Source organism: Ananas comosus, unplaced genomic scaffold, assembly GCF_001540865.1.
Source record: "Ananas comosus cultivar F153 unplaced genomic scaffold, ASM154086v1, whole genome shotgun sequence".
In the NCBI taxonomy this organism is placed as follows: Eukaryota; Viridiplantae; Streptophyta; class Magnoliopsida; order Poales; family Bromeliaceae; genus Ananas; species Ananas comosus.
In genome coordinates this window covers 24795-33724 of record NW_017890520.1, presented here as the reverse complement: position 1 = coordinate 33724, position 8930 = coordinate 24795, and the positions used below count along the sequence as shown (strand labels likewise).

At 36.2% G+C, this 8930-nt stretch overlaps 1 pseudogene; it reads left to right on the top strand.

Annotated features, from left to right (window-relative positions):
• Nucleotides 1–5616: 5616 nt before the first annotated feature.
• LOC109703779 lies at nucleotides 5617–8706 on the top strand (annotated as a pseudogene).
• The last annotated feature ends 224 nt before the right edge of the window (nucleotides 8707–8930 follow it).

Genomic DNA, 8930 nt, shown 5'->3' with positions numbered 1-8930 from the left:
CATGGAACCTAGTAGAAAAGCTATATGCGTTTTATACAATTTGTATAGAATCAGGCTATGTGAAACTTAAACTTAAAAATGCACTTTTGTAGGATTGGAGGCCTAGTTTGAAATTGGTCGCTTGAAACCCTAATTGGGGATAAAACTGATGCGTTGGAACGCTCGGATCGGTGTTCCAATGAGCCTGCAGCAAGCTAGTGAGGAAAAACCTCATTTTAGCTTCGTTTGTCGCGAGCGATGGTCGTGATTGTTCAGAAATCGCGAGAAGTGGTTTTCTCGCATCTCGGCATCATTTAAAGGTGGGTGGTGCTTTCCGAAGTCATCGAATGACATATTATGTTTATGTCAACTTTCTTGAGCATATATGGATTATACATGTTTAGTTGATATTCATACATGATAGGGTTGTGATTGTCATATGGTAAAGTGTAATATGTGTTCTATTTGTATGAATTGGAAGCAAAGTACAGTTGGACAATGGTTAGTAAATATAGAATTCTATAGATGTATGAACTTGTGTTTGACTATGAAATAGTTGACAAAGTGACATTGTAAATAGATTGCATGAGTGGCACCTAGTATTGTGAATGTCAAACAAGGAGAATGAACCGGTAAAATGTGTAGCATTAGAACTAGATGAACTGATTAGCATCTAGAGTTTGACATGTAAATCTAGCATAAAGAGCTAGTTAAAGTGTGGCATTGTCAGTGCATCCTCTAAGTGAGGATTGGATCATACTCACATTAGTCTAATGCTCGAGGTAAGGTCGCTCCTCCTTGGGCGATGAGCTCCGGAGTGTGTTATCAACTAGGTTGATCGTATAAGCCTTTCCAGTAGACGGTCCCGTCGGCAGGCAGCTTAGGGCCCGACAAAAGGGATTGAGTTGGTGAGTTATAGTTAACCAAATGGTTAACCAGATTGATTGGGTAATGGTTATTAATAGCATGCGCGCATAACTTTCATCTGTTATATATATTGTTCCTTTCAGTTTTGTACAGGCATTGTAGTGGTTACATGTTATAATTGGTTACTATCTATTCTTTTCTTTGCCTATATATGCCTAAATAAACCTAGTGGGTGAGTCGGTGAGGTCGGCAGCCGAACCCACTAGGAACTTTCAGTAGTTCTCACCCCACTAACCATGCAGGTTCTTGTTCGTGCAGGGTGGTTGAGGATCGTGACTTGGACAGCGTTCCATAGATAGCTGACATCTATTTAGTATAGTTGTACCTTGTACATTTCATCTATTTACAGTTGATGAAAGCAAATGTAAATTGTTTATTTGAGAGATGGCAATGTATCTATGTTAAAGAATGTATTAAAGAATATGTGTAAGTAGATGGTAAGCTCTGTATTTCATTTAAAGTAATCAAGATACAATGTAGGAATGTTTTAGTTAGTTACTTTCACTTGTTTGTATTGCTTACCCTCGTGTAGGTCATGTATATTGAAATTTTTTCTGGGCATTTTCTTATACATGTTTGATAGTTGTTGTTGAGCCTTGGGCGAAAAGAAGAGGTTCTGTTCGTTCGACGTCTGTGTACGGGCCCGAACCGACCAAATTGGTGGTCTCGGGGCGTGAGAGGTTTAGTCCTTTATATATCTTTTTTTTTTAGAGAGAGATAGGTAGCACGCTACCCGCTTCGTTCATTTCATTTAGAAATAAACTTAGCTAGAATTGTGAATCAACTAGGATTCGAACTTGGGTCTCGGGTACCAACTATCAAGCCCTTTGCCACTTCCTCTAGGGATGGTCGATGTCCTTTTTATATCTTATATATAGGACTGGGGGTGTCACATTCCTTCCCCCTTAAGCCCTGGCATCCTCGTCAAGCTCGAATTCACAAGTACTAGATGATATGAAACTCATCTCGCTAGCCTTAACTGATCTTGTGGGAGAGCCGCGCTCTACCCACATAGTCATTAGCATGAGAACCTCACTCTCCTGTTGTAAACACTGGCTCAGCCGAGACTCGTCTCATATTTTCGGCGGGTAATTAGCTTTGATACTAACTGTGACATCACACTTCCCATGGGTCCTAGGACTACTCTAGTTCTAGCACGCTTAACTTTCTTAATCCCTTGGGTTTAGCAAATGCCCTAAATGCCATAGCCAGGTTAAGAGGTTTAGTCCTTTATTTATCTTATATATAAGACTAGGGGTGTCACAATAATACATAATATTATCCAAAGAAAACTAAGGACAAAAGAAATATCAAACCATTTCAGAGGTATTCCCTACCTTTGCTAGATCCTCCACCAAAGAGATGGATTTGATCTCTTAGTACACCAAGAAACTTCCTAGCTAATATTGTTCTAACACAATTAAAGCCTAAGAATCTCCATTTTGAAATCCCTAAAATTCAAATCTTAAATTACCAACTCACCTCTTCTTGTTTTGTAAGCCAAATGTGGCAGAGAAGTGTTTTCTCCTTTCTCCTAGAGCTTCCCCTTATACTTCTCCACCTTTTCTAAGCTTTGGAGATGATGGCTCTGAGCTCCGAGCTCTAGGAATAGCGGATCGATCGGTTGTTTCCTTTTCTAGAGAGAGAAAGAGAAAAGAGAGAGAAAGGGGGTGAAATGTGGCTGGTGTGTTAGGGTTACAGTGAAAACCCTTTTATAGGGTTGCTACAATAAAAACTAAGCCTCTCAAAGTTTTCTATTTTGCAATAGACCAAAAATACCCTGTGCGACTGGTTTCGAGCGCGAGCTTGACAATTCAGGTTTTTGAATCGAAGGTGCTCAACATTCAGTGTTACATAGCTACGTCTGGTCAAGGGACTCAGTGCTGGCTGGCTCCATCAGCTGCACAATTTAGACACCCAGAATATATAGGAATCCGGTGTTCAATTGTTTAATTGATCGCGCAATGGGTGCTCTCGGGTTAAGCGTCCGAATGTAATAATAGGCGCGCACTGGGATCATCCGAAAGTTGTTTTGGGCGCTTGTAGGGAATTTCGCGCATCCGAAACTCTTGCTCACTAGCACTCACTTTTGGGTTGGAGGTTCAAAATTATCCGAGCGCCTGCAAGTAGGTTCCGAATCCACATTAAGGTGCCCACAGTGCAATCCAAGTGTTTGAATTAACCTGGAGCTCAGTTTTCTGGGTCTCAGTCTATACTTGGAACACTATTTCGATCCAAATTGATTTCAATTCGATCCAAACTGAGTCTATACTTTTCTAAATCTATTTTAGTCATGTCTAGTATGATGAAATTCGTACTTTATCAATTTATCTCATAATTCGATAAATTACAACATAAGTAGTGAAAATTCTTTCATCTTTTAAAAACATAAAATTAGACCCTACATATATAAACAACTCAACGTATAGTCTTTATTTGAGATTTCGTGGATAGTAAAACAAAGTTTCTTAAACACTTTCCATAAAATGAAATAAAAAATGCACCTTGAAAATAGCATGATGCCGCTCTTTCTCCTCTGTTGTAAAGCGTTGGAGGTTTTAGTTTGGTGCCATGAATGCCGAATGGGCGCGCGCGGGAGGTGAATATGATTGCAGATTTGGAAAAAAGAAAAAAAAGAAAAACTTAGTTTCAAGGGTCAGGGATAGGACTGGAAAAGTGAAAATAGAAAAGAAAAAAATATTTTAAGTTTTGTATGCTCAAAATAGTTATTTGTGTATGATATTCACATTTATTTACAAGATTAATTTTGTCCAGAGTATATAACACATTTATTACATAAGTATAAAAAAATGTAAGAAAATAAATTATTTTATTCAGAATTTTATAATACATTGTATCTAGAATAGATTATGGAGGTTAATTAGTTTAGTTACCTATGTCTCTTGTAAGGTATAGGAACTCAGGAACTTCAAATACAAACAGTAAAAGCAGATAAGAAAACTGCATTTTAGTTGTATACTGGCTTTTTTTTTTCCAACCAAATGAAGTGCAGAAACAGAAAATAGGAAGTAGAGTTGAATATATAGATGGTCCGACTATACTGAATAAATTAAAATTTGATGTCACCAACCATCCATAATGCAAGTTGCAAAGAACTTGATAGTTGATATCCAAGGTCTCAAGTTCGAATCTTAGTTGATTCACACTTCCAGTTACATATTATCGTTCCCTCTCAAAAAATAATATATAAATAAATAAATTTTGATGTCAGAAATATTTTCAGCAAATTAAATTTCAATATCAACTCATTTATAATTGCGTTTGAAAGGGGTGATGTAGGATGCACCTATTGCAACTCCGAACCAATTTACAGAAACTTCAAAATTTCATAAATACCCTAAAGTAAACTTTATATGCAAATATTAAATTTTTTTTGCTAAACAGTTTTACAAAATCACTTCAGAAAAATCACTTTTATCTAAATTCAATCAGTCAAACTCTCTATAGTTTTTAGCGAAAGTTATTTTTTCAAATCAAAATCAATTCTGCATAAATTATTTTTTCAGAATCTAATCGAAATAGGCCCATATATTCCAGACAAATTAGCATTGAGTGCGCTAGTAGGATTGCATGGGGCACCGGATGCGTTGGAAATTAAAGATCTGATCTTGAGTGTTCAAAATAATGGGCCCATTGACATGTGTACATTTGACATTTTTCATCTACAAAATTTGTCGGCTATTGTTGACCATGGTTATACACGCTTTATTTTTCCCTTCGTCTGTTTCAGAAGTGAATCCATTTCGTTGTCATCATGTGATGATTGTATTATCCAACCAATCTTCGCGTGTTGCTCTTTCTTTCTTCTTCTTCCTATTTTTGTCGGACTTTGATCTGTTTCTTCGCTGATATTGTATTATCTAAACATTGTTTTCTTGTATATCAAATCAAACTAGAAAGTTTGAAGACCACAGAGAAATTTGTGGTAATCATTTTCCTTGACATATATATATATTGTTTTTTAAGAAAAATTTTTCTTGACATGTTGTACCATAGTTGATTTTAAGTTCCTTCACATCCAGAGGTTCTCGTCATTAGACATTTTCTTATATTATACCCGTCATCATTCTATCGATTGATGTGATAAATCATGCCATACGCATGGATAGAAATTAAATTTAGCAGAAGAGACAGCACATATAAAGATTGATGTGATAAATCATGCCATGCGCATGGATAAAAGATTTAGCAGAAGACACGGCAAATATAAATTTATAGGAATTAAATATAAAATTTGGACGTATGTGGAAGGCTTAATCTGCTAGAACCCCAAATCAATTAACCAATATGTCATTGTAGTCAATATATATAGTTTCTCACATCTATACAATCCTAATTACAGTAAAGTACTTCAAGCTATAGTAATTTTGATATAAGCCATGGCAGCCCTGCAACTGTATTTTTGGTGATAATTAACACTACAACTCTACTATCTAAGAGCCCATATTTCTCCACTAATCTTACCATTCTCCTTTTTCAATATCACTAAAATCCAAAAAAGATTTTCTTAAATCATAGAAGATAGGACTACAACACTTGAATTAAGGGTTGTTGCTTTTGACCGCTATTAATTATCTAGCTCATCTCGTTGGTGATTAGGTTACCAACTAAACAAGGCGGGTTAGATCCATCTCACAGCATGGTATAATATTATGGGGCCCAAGAAAAAACAAAAAAAAAAAAAAAATGGTGGAGAACAATTTGTTTTGGCTATTTAAGGAGCAACGAGAGCCCAATAATCCATGCATGCACCAGCTAGACGGAGTGCAATTTCATATTACTACGAGATAGCTAATTTGTGCGATGGAGCGTGGCGTAGAATCTAGTAAGGATTTATTGCAAGCTCAATCCCATGCGACGAACCACACTTTAAGTTTCATAAAATCCATGTCCCTAAAGTGTGCCGTAGAGCTCGGCATCCCCGACGCCGTCCACTCGAACGGCGGCGAGCCCGTTTCCCTCTACGAGCTGGCAAACAAGTTATCCATCCCGCCAACCCGTATTGATCACCTGCGCCGCCTGATGCGCCTCCTCGTGCACTCGGGCTTCTTCAGTACTCGTCACAAGATAGAGAAGGACGACGGTGTCGGTGAGACCGATGAACTCTTTCTCCCGACCGTCAACTCTTCCCTTCTTCTGAAGGATAGCGAAACTAGCGCTTCCCCGTTTGTGCTTGGTATTCTCGACCATATGCTTACGTTGCCGTGGCATAGCCTCGGTGAGTGGTTTCGGCAATCGAATGCGTCGACCACATTTGAAATAGCTCACGGAGATCACATCTGGGGAGTAGCCAAAAAAAATGCGAGTTTCAACGATTCTTTTAATGAGGCGATGGTGAGTGACACGAGTCTGGTGGGCAAAGTGGTCGCGAGCGCATGCATGGACAGGTTCTCCGGGTTGCGGTAGGTGGTGGACGTCGCAGGCGGCACAGGCACGTTGGCGCGAGCAATTGCTAAAGCCCTACCGCAGGTGCAGTTCACAGTTTTTGACCTTCCGCATGTAGTTGAAGGCTTGACGAGTGAAGAAAATGGGAGGATTGTTTTCGTATCTGGAGATATGTTTGAGTACGTCCCTCCCGCAGATGCTATCCTACTCAAGGTACGACTGAATACATATTACACCCTCCGTGGCCTTACACTACGGAAGATTACTAGCAATGAAAAGATATTTACAAATTTTATCTCTACTCATTCTCTTATTAAGAATGCGACATTCCGCTATTTGGTTCGTACGGTACTCATATTATTTAAGATTACGAAAATTATATAATTAATATATTATTTCGTTAATTAATTTTAGATAATACTATCAGAAATTTCAACATCTTTTAAGAAAAAATTAGATAAGGTATTAATGATCAAATAGTAATAAATAAAATAGCTAGCTAATATATCTTTTTCTTTTCAACAATAATAAAGAATTTATTTTTAGGTAAATTAAGAGTGCTTAACTTTTAGAGAGAGAGAGAGAGAGAGAGAGAGAGAGAAACACGAGTTAAACGGAGAAAGAGTTGAGATTAGGAAGAGAGATTTATAGGTTAAAGATGTGAAGAGATAAAGAGATAGAAAAAGTCTAGCTTAAAGAGAACCAGAGATTTGAGATTAAAGGGAACGATTAAGTTGGAATTTATAGAGAGAGAGAGAGAGAGAGAGAGAGAGGAAGAGAGAGCATAGGTCAGAGAGAGGACAACATATATAAGTCAACTAACCATCTACTCAATTTTAGGAGACCATTATCATTCTAACTGTATATCCTTTCATCCAAGGGCCAAATACCTAATAGCATCAAGTGCTTGGTACTATTAATTAATGATCGAAACCGTTAAAGTTGATTTAGAGTATTTAAATTGTCTAGAAAGTATATTTCATGAATTTTAAAAATTATTTTCATAATGATCAAAGGATCACAAAATCGATAATTTGATTGTCTATATAAGCCGTTTGCTTGTTTAATGGTGTAGAACAATCCAAACAACTTAAATTTTTTATAGAAAATTTTTTATATTATTTAGATAATGTTTGATAAGTCCGATCATGAATTAAAAAAGTCTAATATCTATTTCCACAAGATTATTCGTTTTTTATCGTTCATTTTTCGACTCTTCAATAAATTTGATAACAAATTTCAAAATTTATGAAATTTAGTTTCTAGACGGTCTAGATCAACTTTAATAGTTTCAATCATCGATTTGGAATCCCTATCATCTAAAACGACTTGAAAGGACGAAGGCCTCCGTCCTTCTAAAGAGATAGTAGCTGGACTCTATATAAAATCTATAAAATTTTAATTACATTAAGAAATTAATAATTTATTATAATTACAATTCGTGTAATGCACGGGCTACTTTCTAGTTTCCTATTATTTTAAGGGTATAATATAAGTATTGCTTGTGCTATATTGGTATTGCGCCTTTGTCCTAACAGTTTTTCGTGCAAATGCTAAAAAAGTCACCGAAAACAACCAAAAAAATTAAAATTAAAATATCACAGTATAATACCAATTAAAATTCTTTTTAGTGTGCCAGAGATTAAATTGTATCGTACATTATAAAGTTTAGAAACTAATTAAGGTCTTCAAATTAGAAAGCAGGGACAAAGTTGCTACATCTGAATAGTATAGTGACCATTAATTCGTACACTTTACCCTTGTTTTAATGCCGAAATTACTTCTCTGATTAAAGATGATTATTTCTTATATATTCATGTATAAATATTATTATTTAATTTCTTGCAGTCGATCTTACACGATTGGAATGATGAGCACTGTGTGAAGATATTAAAACGCTGTAAGGAGGCCGTTCCTTCCAAGGAAAAGGGTGGTAAAGTTATTATCATCGACATGGTGATGATCAGTAGGGAGAGTGAGCATTTCAAGTCCGAGGAAACACAACTTTTCTTTGATATACTCATGATGGTTCTAACTTCAGGAAAAGAGAGAAATGAAAAAGAATGGAGCAAAATATTTACTGATGCAGGTTACAAGGAATATAAAATAGTGAATGCATTAGGCTTGCGGTCTGTCATTGAGGTTTACTATTGATCCTCAAATCCTCTATTATGAGAACTACTACCACAAATAAAGATGTCTATTTATCAAAATGTAATTGATGGGTCAATTTTAATTGTGACAACTCATTAGTGGTTGACTTGCTAGATTTAGTGCTCAGTTGATACGTATCACAATTAAACTCTGACTCATTAATATTATAATAATAAAGTGTGTTGCCCAAGCAAATCTATGAGAAAATAAAAGCTCAAAAATAAGAGCTTCTTTTATGTGTTTTATGCGCTTGCATTGGATTTTCAATTTTTTCGTTTTTGTTTTCTGGACTAGATGTTATCTATATTTATACCTACACATTGTTCTCTCTAAATTTGCCACATGACAACGTTCTCTTTATTGTTGAGTGTGAGTTGCACCTCGAATCGACTCATATATATCCTTCATATAATTTTCTCTTTCTTTGCTTAAATCGAACTGGTCTTTTTTTTTGCTTAAACCGA